The following is a 15452-nucleotide window of genomic DNA, read 5'->3' on the forward strand; positions in this document are numbered from 1 at the left end:
CTATAGCAACCATATACAAAGTCACATCCCCTTCCCTTTCTGAAACAGCATCACCTTTTTGAGCCCTGCCCTCTCTAGCAGGGAACCAATTGAATCTAGTGCCTGCCTGGTCCCATGATCTTCCTCACGGAACTTTGACCGTCAGTGCAGCAGAAGATTACCCAAGATGCATGTAGTGAACCCTGGGCCAAATCTTCGCCGATCGTTCAGCAACTTACAGTAGCTAATCACTTGGCAGTGTGCAGATTATATTGATGCACATATTGAATTCATTATTATTAGTTTTAAACGGCAGCTTGAACTGCAGCTTTAAGACATATACAGTGCCTCTGAGGGCACTCGTAGGGATAAACCAAAGTAATCAAACTTGAAGCAGGTACATGACAGTTTTGGGCTCCTCAATCCTTTAAGAACGGCAGCAAGCGTGTAACATGTATTGTGTGTTCCTTCTACAGCTATCACATATGATTGCCCCCCAAATCCCGGCTTGCAAGTGTTTGGTGACTACGGAGACATTCAACATCTGAGAAACGATTTCAGAGTTGGCCCTTTTACACAACTAAAAAAAATAAAGGCTACTAACCACACCATAAGGGGAACCATCACCCTCGCATCAGAACCATTATTAGGTTCGGTCATCTTTCAGCCCACAATCACATATACTGGTTTAATTTTATACCAGGAGAGGGTGTCTTTTTTGACACACTGTGGTCTTGTACTCTGTGTATACTTATCACCTCTCTTACCTATTGGGGGGTCTCTACTACCATACTGGATCTGGACGTGAAGATGCACTTTTACGCAGTGTACTGTATTTACACCCCTCACCTATTCCTACATTACTCACTAGGGGTACTAGACTTCACTCTTGTTGAGCACCAAAGCCCAGGGAGCCAGGACTTTATCTACAGTATAAATTAAATATCCCAACACCTACCATAGTGATATCAGAGGGATCTATTCTGCGTCGCTGTTTTATTTGAATACCCTTTATTTTACATGATTATGTAAAGAAATTATGTTTTTGTAAATGTTACATATATTCATCAGGGAGACTGAGTGCCCATAACTGGGTTTACTTGTCTTGTTTCAGTATACCTTATACCCCTCTACCCAGAGGTGCCCCTCTCCCTAAATACATTAAATAGCTGAGCGGGGGTTCCTCTCTTTTTGTATATACCTTTTACACACGCAGTTTGCAATAATACGTTTGCTTGTATTTGTCTTCAAAACAAAAGCCCCTCTTTCTGTGCCGGCGGGGAACCACGTGACAGCGCCTGTCGCCACTCAGCCGGATTAACCCGAGAACCAGCGCAGGTGACTATGCCGTACGCGATCAGGGCACCGCAAAGGTTAGGCGCCTTTTACAAAAGAACAATGCTTAATCTCAGTCCCTGCTCTGATTGGCTGAAGGTTCAGAGCTTCAGCCAATAAGTGCAGGAGACAGCGGAGCTCTCCGTATCCCCCAGCAGGGAAACACCTGTGGGTTTTGTATGTACACGTCTGCTACAGCAGGGGGCTGAACGCCACTCCGCAGAACCCCAACAGGTCAGGTTTTAAGAATATCTCCGCTTCAGAAGAGGTGGCTCAATCAGTGGCTTAGTCAAAGAGTGAGCCACTGATTGAGCCACCTGTGCTAAAGCAGATACCTGGAGACTGGAGTTGAGCCCATCCTGTTCTACAGGTCCCCCAAAATCTGCTTCCTTCTCCGCCATCCTCAAGGACAAGCTGCAGGCAAGGATTCTGGGTAGTGTCGTGCAAATGAGTACCACAGCCAGCAAAAGTCACAGGTACTGTAGCTGCCACAGAGGAGGGGTACGTCTACATACTTACTGTTCCAGGCACCGGCGTAAGCCGGGGAACCGCGACCACCCTGGTGCTGGAAGAGTATCGCTGCGGAGAGGGGGGGTGGGCGCGATCTTGACGCATAGACCCCGCCGCAGCGTGACCAACTATATAACTAAACTATAACACCTCTGTGCCCCCGCGTTGAGGAATATAGTGGCGCTTTACAAATCAACGAATCAAATCAGAATAATCTTCTCCGGAACCGCGACTTTGAAGCTTTTTTTTTTTGTCCGCGGCTCCGGGAGACGGAAAGTCTCTCTATATATGTACATATATACATATATGGTTAGGTCCGAGACATGCAGTAATGTTTCCATGTGATATATATATATATACACACACACAGTGACACACACAGTGACACACACATATATACATATATGGTTCGGTCCGAGACATGCAGTAATATTTCCATGTGATATATATATATATATATATACACACACACACACACACACACACACAGTGACACACACACACACACACAGTGACACACACACAGTGACACACACATATATACATATATGGTTAGGTCCGAGACATGCCGTAATGTTTCCATGTGATATATATATATATATATATACACACACACACATACACACACACAGTGACACACACACACAGTGACACACACACACAGTGACACACACACACAGTGACACACACACACACACACACAGTGACACACACACATAGTGACACACACACACACACACACAGTGACACACACACAGTGACACACACATATATACATATATGGTTAGGTCCGAGACATGCAGTAATATTTCCATGTGATATATATATATACACACAAACACACACACACAGTGACACACAGTGACACACACACAGTGACACACACATATATACATATATGGTTAGGTCCGAGACATGCAGTAATATTTCCATGTGATATATATATATACACACACACACACACACACACACAGTGACACACAGTGACACACACACAGTGACACACACATATATACATATATGGTTAGGTCCGAGACATGCAGTAATATTTCCATGTGATATATATATATATATATACACACACACACACACACACACACACACACACACACACACACACACACACACACAGTGAAACACACACACACAGTGACACACACACACACAGTGACACACACACAGTGACACACACATATATACATATATGGTTAGGTCCGAGACATGCAGTAATATTTCCATGTGATATATATATATATATACACACACACACACGCACACGCGCGCGCTGTGAAGACGGCCCCGGGAGAGGGGGATCACTCCACCAGAGAGGAGGGAGAATAGCAACGTGCTGATTTACATCACAAACCCTGACCTCTCTTTTCATTCTGCTGACGTGTGCAACGAGTCAGCGCTGTTACTCAGGTGTTACTCGGCTTGTTTACAGCCTCTCCGCGGGCAGCCTTGGCCTCCCGCACACACTGGCATCCATCGCCACGTGAACGCTGCAAATCCAAGGACTGGAAGCGACAAGCTCTCTCCTTCTAATTGGCACCAAACCCAGAGACGAGCATCGTCACCCATCACTCCTGACATGTCACCCCACGCTCATGTGGAGTCAGTATCAGTGACTTGTTTCACAACAGTTGTCTCATAGACATATATGGATTATTAATGATAAAAGACAGCACTTATTAAAATGCCATTTTGGGGTCAACACCCCTCACCAGTCTCAGTCCGTGGAGGTTGGAAACATTCAATCTTCCTCCAAGTACCATTTTGACTTATTGCCTTCCTTTGTAAATAAATAGTTAAGTTTCTGATTTCTTTGGGTCATTTAAATCTTTACAGTGCTGGGGGTCCGGCAGTAACAGAGTGCCCCCGGACCTCCGCATAAAGTGAGGACCCGGATGCTGGAAATGGGGGGTCTCCGTTGAGCGTCAGCTCGATCGGCCCCAAACAAAAAAAAGTGTCCATGGTACCTAGTACATTGTAAGGACCTCTGGTGTGACCATGTTTCCCAGTACAGCATAAGGACCTCTGGTGTGACCATGTTACTATACCTAGTACTACATAAGGGACTCTGGTGTGACCATGTTACCTAGTGTACATCATAAGGATCTCTGGTGTGACCATGTTACCTAGTGTGCATCATAAGGGACTCTGGTGTGACCATGTTACCTAGTGTACATCATAAGGACCTCTGGTGTGACCACGTTACCTAGGACATCATAAGGATCTCTGGTGTGACCACATTACCTAGTGTACATCATAAGGGCCTCTGGTGTGACCATGTTACTATACCTAGTACATCATAAGGATCTCTGGTGTGACCACGTTACCTAGTACATCATAAGGATCTCTGGTGTGACCACGTTACCTAGTGTACATCATAAGGATCTCTGGTGTGACCACGTTACCTAGTGTACATCATAAGGGCCTCTGGTGTGACCACGTTACCTAGTACATCATAAGGGCCTCTGGTGTGACCATGTTACCTAGTACATCATAAGGACTTCTGGTGTGACCATGTTACCTAGTGTACATCATAAGGGCCTCTGGTGTGACCACGTTACCTAGTACATCATAAGTGCCTCTGGTGTGACCATGTTACCTAGTACATCATAAGGACTTCTGGTGTGACCATGTTACCTGATACATTATAAAAAAAACTTTCTGGCGTGTCCATGGTACCCCCTTCTGTAGTAATTATTGTTCAGCAGTTAAAAGCACCAACAAAAAGAATAAAGAATTCCAGTGTGTACTACAGTTTACAGTCTTATCACCAAAGAGATTAGGTAAAGATTGTACAACCCCTCAATAAAGCATTTGATTACTGTGAAGACAACACAAGTTTAAGAAAAATGATTTAAAAATACTTCTATTGGTGTGACTTGTTTAAACATGCCACTGATGTGTAGTTCATGTGGGTTCTAGGAATGACCCTGGAGTTTTACATAGTGGGGTCAGAGAAAAGTAATGATAAACATCATTTATTCCCCTGTGTTTGTATTCTGATCATATTCTCAGACTTGATGGGATTTTTCCATTTTGGAGACTTATTGATGGAATACTTTCTTTCCTGCGGGCACTTTTTAAAAATGGCGTAAACTGCGGTTTATTATTTTTGCTCTTGGGAAAACGGAGCTTAATTGAATGAATTAGTCTCTATAGCAAAAACAATTTAATGAACCACGAATCCCACGCAATGTTCCTAATCACTTCCCTGCCACGGCGGCCAGTAACGTTTTGCCTGGTGATATTGCTAGCCTATGAAGTGGGCATTAACTGGCAAATCAGCATACTCCATGTTGACACTACATGAGCAGACGCAGGGTTGAGCTTAGCACCACAACACCCCGCCACGGGCAACGTGGCAGGCACCCCAAGTAGCAGAAAAGTGGGTGTAATGTTGTGGGACTGCATCTTTAACCTCTTTGCTGCCAGTGTGGTGAGTGAAAATACACCCCCTTTTCCGCTTCTTGGTGTGCCTGCCACGTTGCCTGTGACAGGGTCTTGTGGGGCTAAGCTCAGCCCAGCGACGACTCCTTCTGCCATTGGAAGGCAGAAGCGTCACCAAAGACTGTGGGTCCAGCTCACCACCACCAGAGGGCACTGGCTGCTTTCAATTAACCGTCAAATCCCACACGTTGTGTCACTGGAGACTCCCAGAACGGGTTTTAACGATTGATTCGGACTGATAACTATCACTAACAACATTGCTGTGCTCACTACACCTGTTCCCTGGGAGATAAGGCTGAGTTAAAACGTCCATGGTCATGTTGCCAACCTTTTCGCTGCCAGCGTGCCCCATGTATACGGGCAGTGCTATTCCAGAAGGCACTTCTTCGTTCTGGCACTGGGCTTCCCCTAACGGCATAAGGGTGGTAAGGGAGAGATTGACTAAGCTCCAATAAAAGGGGACCAGAAACCGTCCGGTGGTAACTTCGGGTGTGAGGAAGAGTGAAAGAGAAGGATAGAGGTTGCCCCCAGAAAATGAGTGCCCGTGACATACCCAGTACACTGTAAAAGTTAAAGGACTTCACCCAATACCAAATGGAGTATTTTATTTATACCCTCAGGCTCCCTCCTCTCCCTTGTTGCTTTCTCGTGTCCTCCTCCCTCCCCTCCTCCTCCATCCTTTCAGTGAGCCCTTTTTCCTGTAGACCCTCATCTTCTGTAGGGTACGGCCAACATTTCCGTTACTAATTCTTAGGGGCGTATTCTCGTAGCTCCGAAGTGTGTCAATCCGCTTGTAAAGAGCCCTTTCCGATGAGGTGGGGATGCTTTGCTATGCTGTACGCCCTTCTCGTATATGTCCAATCCGTGTGTAAAAGGCCCTTTCCGATGAGGTGGGGATGCTTTGCTATGCTGTACGCCCTTCTCGTATGTCCAATCCGTGTGTAAAAGGCCCTTTCCGATGAGGTGGGGATGCTTTGCTATGCTGTACGCCCTTCTCGTATGTCCAATCCGTGTGTAAAAGGCTTGTTAGAAGCTGTTTCACTCCAGCTCTGCCAATCCCATCGGTTTGTCAAAACAATCTCCAACTCTCATTTTGTTATTTTTTACGACAACTGCAGTTCCCGTCGCTCCGTTATGCATACACCGAGCATTTCTTTCACGCCACCTCAAGGCGAGAGCGGTAGTGTGAGTGACATCCACAGCCGGAAATATGGAATTGGCTGAGAGCAAACCCCATACATCAGACTGGGGGATGGAGTTAGCAAAACCTCAAGTCACTCCGCTTCTAAAGCAGGTACAATCCGGGCGGTGTCCATTGTTATAGACGCGGTTTAGACGATGGGATTTGCGATGGATAATAGGGGTTTTCCTCATAGAAGAAGTCCGTGACTTCTGAACATGTCACACTGACAACTTCGGAGTTACGAGTCGAGGCCCCATTATCTTTTGACTGTTGAATGCACAAGTGATTATGGGACAATGCTCAGTGACCAGTCCGAGGGTCATCAGTGTGCCGATCTGGGGACATTTTCTGACCGCTACAGGGTTTTTGAAACTAATTGAGATAAATGAGCAGGCAAATCTTTTTATAGCAAAATCACGCTGCTACTCGCTAAGCTCTGACCCCCCTCCCCCCCTTCTCAATACCCCCATGGCCAGATAATACACCTCTCCTGTTCCCATGTGCTCCCGCCTGGTGTGACTATCTTCTACAGTCTGAGACTTCTCCGGCTTTGTATAATACAGTTGGAATGATAACATATTGTGGGACATTCATGTAAAAGTCCCATGTTACCATGTAAACGTCCCATGCAGAGGACCCAGTTAAGAGAGACAGAGGGTGTGAGTAATAGAGGTGAAAAGTGAGATATACTTATAAAAATACAAACAAAAGTCTCATAAGCATAGTCACACACACAAGCACACACTCGCACACAAGCAGTCAGACATACACACAGAGATAGTCACATACACAGTCACACACATACAGATACACTCAAGCACAGCCTCACACATTAGCACAAACTTATACACACACAGAGACAGACATGCAGCCACAAAACCAAACACACACACACACACACACACACACACACACACACACAGCACGTTGCCTCTGCCTACTTTGCAGATATGTAGACCCACATACACAGACACACACAGGCAAACAGTCATACACACACATGCAGCATGTTGCCTCTGCCTGCTATACAGATATGTAGACACACACACAGACATACAGGCATACACACACACACACACACACACAAAAAGGCACCCAGCCACACAGCACAGCACGCAGACACAGGCATGTGCACAGACACACAGACATGCAGTGACACACACACAGTCATGCATCCATACATACAGACACACACAGGCACACAGCATATTGCCTCTGCCTGCTATGCAGACACACAAGCATGTACACAGACACATAGATATGCAGTCACACACACAGATATACAGGCATACAGTCATACACAGATATGCAGTCACACACACAGACATACAGGCATACAGTCATACACAGACACACAGCCACACAGCATATTGCCTCTGCCTGCTGTGCAGACATGCACACACACACAGGCATATGCACAGAGACACAGATATGCAGTCACACACACAGACATACAGGCATGCAGCCAAGCAGCAAGTGGCTTCTGCCTGCTGTGCTTCTCGTGCTGTTTGTCACTTGCAGACAGCCTGATCTCAGGGCTGTGTGTAGGATGATATCCCGCAGGTGAGATGACAACTCTCTATCTTACAGGAGAGGGAAGCTCCTATTTGTACAGATTCACCCCATGGGTAACCAGGCTATGAATATATATCAATATGTGCGTGGGTATTATCAGCATGAGCACCGCTCTCTCACCTGCTCGTATGCTGAGCTCAGGCACACGGTATCTCTACACATACTGTGCAGTGTGTGTGTGTACACACACACACACACACACGCACTGTGCAGTGTTAAAACAGATACACACACTTACATGTACTGTGCAGTGTTAAAACAGATACACACAGATATGCACTGATGTGTTATTACACACAGCTGGAAGTTATCTAGTGCTGAAAAAATACAGTTATTGCTCTTATGGGCAAAAGCCCGTCCTCCGGGAGCTGATAGGTCTGACACAGCCGATAACCCGTCCACGTCTGTTTCCGCCATCCGGGGTCTGATGGCGTGATGTAGAAGTGCCGGGGGTCCGGTGGCACGCTGCTGCTGTCAGGCCCCTGGCATTGGAAGAGGTGACTCCGCAGTAACATACTCAGGTCCCTATTCTATATATTGCCAAGCAGCCGTCGAAGTCAGTGGAGATCTTCGTCCCCCAAGTCACCCCATAAATGAAGTACTCTGTATTGCACAATTGTGGCTTGCAAGATGGGGCAAACAGTGGAATACAGATGGGCACTTGGTTTTGATTGGTCTTCCATCTCACTGCCTTCAGAGATATCACCGCCCCAGGCACACCTGCAGTCCCAGGAGAGGGTGACAGTCACCCTCCTCTGTGTGTGAGGAGGAAAAAGGGCTGCACCGTCCTTTGGCGCTAACAGGGGTGACACACAGCTCAGCGACACACAGCAGACATCTAGGGCATTTTCCACCTCCTGTCTGAGGGTCTCCAAACCTTTACCTGCTGGTCTCCAATGGTTTCTAGTGTCTGCCCTTTTCTGAAGGACTTCAAACGTCTATATGCTAGTCCCCCCCCCCCTGTGTGAAGGTCTCAGCTCATATTGGGGTCCGCCCCCCCTTATCATGAGGCCTCCAAGCCTCTATCTGCGTGTCTGAGATTGGACTCTCAAGCACCTGTGTAGGGGTCTCACAGACCATGTATCCATCTCAGCCCCTGCACTCCTCCTCCAATTAGCAGCCTCTGTGCAGCCTGTGATTATGCTCCAGACGTGAGACAGAGCTGCGCTCAGTGGAGGAGCTAACAAGATAATGAATATTTTCATTAGCTGCAGAGAATACAAACATCTGCGGAAACAAAACCCACTGACAGGGCGGAGAAAGCGATACGGGGCGCAGACACTGACAGGAGGGAGCGATACGGGGCGCAGACACTGACAGGAGGGAGCGATACGGGGCGCAGACACTGACAGGAGGGAGCGATACGGGGCGCAGACACTGACAGGAGGGAGCGATACGGGGCGCAGACACTGACAGGAGGGAGCGATACGGGGCGCAGACACTGACAGGAGGGAGCGATACGGGGCGCAGACACTGACAGGAGGGAGCGATACGGGGCGCAGACACTGACAGGAGGGAGCGATACGGGGCGCAGACACTGACAGGAGGGAGCGATACGGGGCGCAGACACTGACAGGAGGGAGCGATACGGGGCGCAGACACTGACAGGAGGGAGCGATACGGGGCGCAGACACTGACAGGAGGGAGCGATACGGGGCGCAGACACTGACAGGAGGGAGCGATACGGGGCGCAGACACTGACAGGAGGGAGCGATACGGGGTGCAGACACTGACAGGAGGGAGCGATACGGGGTGCAGACACTGACAGGAGGGAGCGATACGGGGCGCAGACACTGACAGGAGGGAGCGATACGGAGCGCAGACACTGACAGGAGGGAGCGATACGGGGCGCAGACACTGACAGGAGGGAGAGATACGGGGCGCAGACACTGACAGGAGGGAGCGATACGGGGCGCAGACATTGACAGGAGGGAGCGATACGGGGCGCAGACACTGACAGGAGGGAGCGATACGGGGCGCAGACACTGACAGGAGGGAGCGATAAGGGGCGCAGACACTGACAGGAGGGAGCGATACGGAGCGCAGACACTGACAGGAGGGAGCGATACGGGGCGCAGACACTGACAGGAGGGAGCGATAAGGGGCGCAGACACTGACAGGAGGGAGCGATACGGAGCGCAGACACTGACAGGAGGGAGCGATACGGGGCGCAGACACTGACAGGAGGGAGCGATACGGGGCGCAGACACTGACAGGAGGGAGCGATACGGGGCGCAGACACTGACAGGAGGGAGCGATACGGGGCGCAGACACTGACAGGAGGGAGCGATACGGGGCGCAGACACTGACAGGAGGGAGCGATACGGGGCGCAGACACTGACAGGAGGGAGCGATACGGGGCGCAGACACTGACAGGAGGGAGAGATACGGAACACAGACACTGACAGGAGGGAGCGATACGGAGCGCAGACACTGACAGGAGGGAGCGATACGGGGCGCAGACACTGACAGGAGGGAGAGATACGGGGCGCAGACACTGACAGGAGGGAGCGATACGGGGCGCAGACACTGACAGGAGGGAGCGATACGGGGCGCAGACACTGACAGGAGGGAGCGATACGGGGCGCAGACACTGACAGGAGGGAGCGATACGGGGCGCAGACACTGACAGGAGGGAACGATACGGGGCGCAGACACTGACAGGAGGGAGCGATACGAGGCGCAGACACTGACAGGAGGGAGCGATAAGGGGGGCGCAGACACTGACAGGAGGGAGCGATAAGGGGTGCAGACACTGACAGGAGGGAGCGATAAGGGGCGCAGACACTGACAGGAGGGAGCGATAAGGGGCGCAGACACTGACAGGAGGGAGCGATACGGAACACAGACACTGACAGGAGGGAGCGATACGGGGCGCAGACACTGACAGGAGGGAGCGATACGGGGCGCAGACACTGACAGGAGGGAGCGATACGGGGCGCAGACACTGACAGGAGGGAGCGATACGGGGCGCAGACACTGACAGGAGGGAGCGATACGGAACACAGACACTGACAGGAGGGAGCGATACGGGGCGCAGACACTGACAGGAGGGAGAGATACGGGGCGCAGACACTGACAGGAGGGAGCGATACGGGGCGCAGACACTGACAGGAGGGAGCGATAAGGGGCGCAGACACTGACAGGAGGGAGCGATACGGGGCGCAGACACTGACAGGAGGGAGAGATACGGGGCACAGACACTGACAGGAGGGAGCGATACGGGGCGCAGACACTGACAGGAGGGAGCGATACGGGGTGCAGACACTGACAGGAGGGAGCGATACGGGGTGCAGACACTGACAGGAGGGAGCGATAAGGGGCGCAGACACTGACAGGAGGGAGCGATACGGGGCGCAGACACTGACAGGAGGGAGAGATACGGGGCACAGACACTGACAGGAGGGAGCGATACGGGGCGCAGACACTGACAGGAGGGAGCGATACGGAGCGCAGATACTGACAGGAGGGAGCGATACGGGGCGCAGACACTGACAGGAGGGAGCGATACGGGGCGCAGACACTCACAGGAGGGAGCGATACGGGGCGCAGACACTGACAGGAGGGAGCGATACGGGGCGCAGACACTGACAGGAGGGAGCGATACGGGGCGCAGACACTGACAGGAGGGAGCGATACGGGGCGCAGACACTGACAGGAGGGAGCGATACGGGGCGCAGACACTGACAGGAGGGAGCGATACGGGGCGCAGACACTGACAGGAGGGAGAGATACGGGGCGCAGACACTGACAGGAGGGAGCGATACGGGGCGCAGACACTGACAGGAGGGAGCGATACGGGGCGCAGACACTGACAGGAGGGAGCGATACGGGGCGCAGACACTGACAGGAGGGAGCGATACGGGGCGCAGACACTGACAGGAGGGAGCGATACGGGGCGCAGACACTGACAGGAGGGAGCGATACGGGGCGCAGACACTGACAGGAGGGAGAGATACGGGGCGCAGACACTGACAGGAGGGAGCGATAAGGGGCGCAGACACTGACAGGAGGGAGCGATACGGGGCGCAGACACTGACAGGAGGGAGCGATACGGGGCGCAGACACTGACAGGAGGGAGCGATACGGGGCGCAGACACTGACAGGAGGGAGCGATACGGGGCGCAGACACTGACAGGAGGGAGCGATACGGGGCGCAGACACTCACAGGAGGGAGCGATACTGGGCGCAGACACTGACAGGAGGGAGCGATACGGGGCGCAGACACTGACAGGAGGGAGCGATACGGGGCGCAGACACTGACAGGAGGGAGCGATACGGGGCGCAGACACTGACAGGAGGGAGCGATACGGGGCGCAGACACTGACAGGAGGGAGCGATACGGGGCGCAGACACTGACAGGAGGGAGCGATACGGGGCGCAGACACTGACAGGAGGGAGCGATACGGGGCGCAGACACTGACAGGAGGGAGCGATACGGGGCACAGACACTGACAGGAGGGAGCGATACTGGGCGCAGACACTGACAGGAGGGAGCGATACGGGGCGCAGACACTGACAGGAGGGAGCGATACGGGGCGCAGACACTGACAGGAGGGAGCGATACGGGGCGCAGACACTGACAGGAGGGAGCGATACGGGGCGCAGACACTGACAGGAGGGAGAGATACGGGGCGCAGACACTGACAGGAGGGAGCGATAAGGGGCGCAGACACTGACAGGAGGGAGCGATACGGGGCGCAGACACTGACAGGAGGGAGCGATACGGGGCGCAGACACTGACAGGAGGGAGCGATACGGGGCGCAGACACTCACAGGAGGGAGCGATACTGGGCGCAGACACTGACAGGAGGGAGCGATACGGGGCGCAGACACTGACAGGAGGGAGCGATACGGGGCGCAGACACTGACAGGAGGGAGCGATACGGGGCGCAGACACTGACAGGAGGGAGCGATACGGGGCGCAGACACTGACAGGAGGGAGCGATACGGGGCGCAGACACTGACAGGAGGGAGCGATACGGGGCGCAGACACTGACAGGAGGGAGCGATACGGGGCGCAGACACTGACAGGAGGGAGCGATACGGGGCGCAGACACTGACAGGAGGGAGCGATACGGGGCGCAGACACTGACAGGAGGGAGAGATACGGGGCGCAGACACTGACAGGAGGGAGCGATACGGGGCGCAGACACTGACAGGAGGGAGCGATACGGAACACAGACACTGACAGGAGGGAGCGATACGGAACACAGACACTGACAGGAGGGAGAGATACGGGGCGCAGACACTGACAGGAGGGAGCGATACGGGGCGCAGACACTGACAGGAGGGAGCGATATGGGGCGCAGACACTGACAGGAGAGAGCGATACGGGGCGCAGACACTGACAGGAGGGAGCGATACGGGGCGCAGACACTGACAGGAGGGAGCGATACGGGGCGCAGACACTGACAGGAGGGAGCGATACGGGGCGCAGATACTGACAGGAGGGAGCGATACGGGGCGCAGACATTGACAGGAGGGAGCGATACGGGGCGCAGACACTGACAGGAGGGAGCGATACGGGGCACAGACACTGACAGGAGGGAGCGATACGGGGCGCAGACACTGACAGGAGGGAGAGATACGGGGCGCAGACACTGACAGGAGGGAGCGATACGGGGCGCAGACACTGACAGGAGGGAGCGATACCGGGCGCAGACACTGACAGGAGGGAGCGATACGGGGCGCAGACACTGACAGGAGGGAGCGATACGGGGCGCAGACACTGACAGGAGGGAGCGATACGGGGCGCAGACACTGACAGGAGGGAGCGATACGGAACACAGACACTGACAGGAGGGAGCGATACGGGGCGCAGACACTGACAGGAGGGAGAGATACGGGGCGCAGACACTGACAGGAGGGAGAGATACGGGGCGCAGACACTGACAGGAGGGAGCGATACGGGGCGCAGACACTGACAGGAGGGAGAGATACGGGGCGCAGACACTGACAGGAGGGAGCGATACGGGGCGCAGACACTGACAGGAGGGAGCGATAAGGGGCGCAGACACTGACAGGAGGGAGCGATACGGGGCGCAGACACTGACAGGAGGGAGAGATACGGGGCACAGACACTGACAGGAGGGAGCGATACGGGGCGCAGACACTGACAGGAGGGAGCGATACGGAGCGCAGACACTGACAGGAGGGAGCGATACGGGGCGCAGACACTGACAGGAGGGAGCGATACGGGGCGCAGACACTCACAGGAGGGAGCGATACGGGGCGCAGACACTGACAGGAGGGAGCGATACGGAACACAGACACTCACAGGAGGGAGCGATACGGGGCGCAGACACTGACAGGAGGGAGCGATACTGGGCGCAGACACTGACAGGAGGGAGCGATACGGAGCGCAGATACTGACAGGAGGGAGCAATACGGGGCGCAGACACTCACAGGAGGGAGCGATACTGGGCGCAGACACTGACAGGAGGGAGCGATAAGGGGTGCAGACACTGACAGGAGGGAGCGATACGGGGCGCAGACACTGACAGGAGGGAGCGATACGGGGCGCAGACACTGACAGGAGGGAGAGATACGGGGCGCAGACACTGACAGGAGGGAGCGATAAGGGGCGCAGACACTGACAGGAGGGAGCGATACGGAGCGCAGATACTGACAGGAGGGAGCGATACGGGGCGCAGACACTGACAGGAGGGAGCGATACGGGGCGCAGACATTGACAGGAGGGAGCGATACGGGGCGCAGACACTGACAGGAGGGAGAGATACGGGGCGCAGACACTGACAGGAGGGAGCGATACGGGGCGCAGACACTGACAGGAGGGAGCGATACGGGGCGCAGACACTGACAGGAGGGAGCGATACGGGGCGCAGACACTGACAGGAGGGAGCGATACGGGGCGCAGACACTGACAGGAGGGAGCGATACTGGGCGCAGACACTGACAGGAGGGAGCGATACGGAGCGCAGATACTGACAGGAGGGAGCAATACGGGGCGCAGACACTCACAGGAGGGAGCGATACTGGGCGCAGACACTGACAGGAGGGAGCGATACGGGGCGCAGACACTGACAGGAGGGAGCGATACGGGGCGCAGACACTGACAGGAGGGAGCGATACGGGGCGCAGACACTGACAGGAGGGAGCGATACGGGGCGCAGACACTGACAGGAGGGAGCGATACGGGGCGCAGACACTGACAGGAGGGAGCGATACGGGGCGCAGACACTGACAGGAGGGAGCGATACGGGGCGCAGACACTGACAGGAGGGAGCGATACGGGGCGCAGACACTGACAGGAGGGAGCGATACGGAGCGCAGACACTGACAGGAGGGAGCGATACGGAGCGCAGATACTGACAGGAGGGAGCGATACGGGGCACAGACACTGACAGGAGGGAGCAATACGGGGCGCAGACATTGACAGGAGGGAGCG

At 53.6% G+C, this 15452-nt stretch overlaps 1 protein-coding gene across 1 annotated transcript in view; it reads right to left on the reverse strand.

The window, feature by feature from the left end:
• Positions 1 to 15452, reverse strand: part of ASTN2 (astrotactin 2) — a 440720-nt gene that overhangs the window by 143618 nt on the left and 281650 nt on the right.

This window comes from Ascaphus truei, chromosome 21, assembly GCF_040206685.1.
Source record: "Ascaphus truei isolate aAscTru1 chromosome 21, aAscTru1.hap1, whole genome shotgun sequence".
NCBI classification, from domain to species: Eukaryota; Metazoa; Chordata; class Amphibia; order Anura; family Ascaphidae; genus Ascaphus; species Ascaphus truei.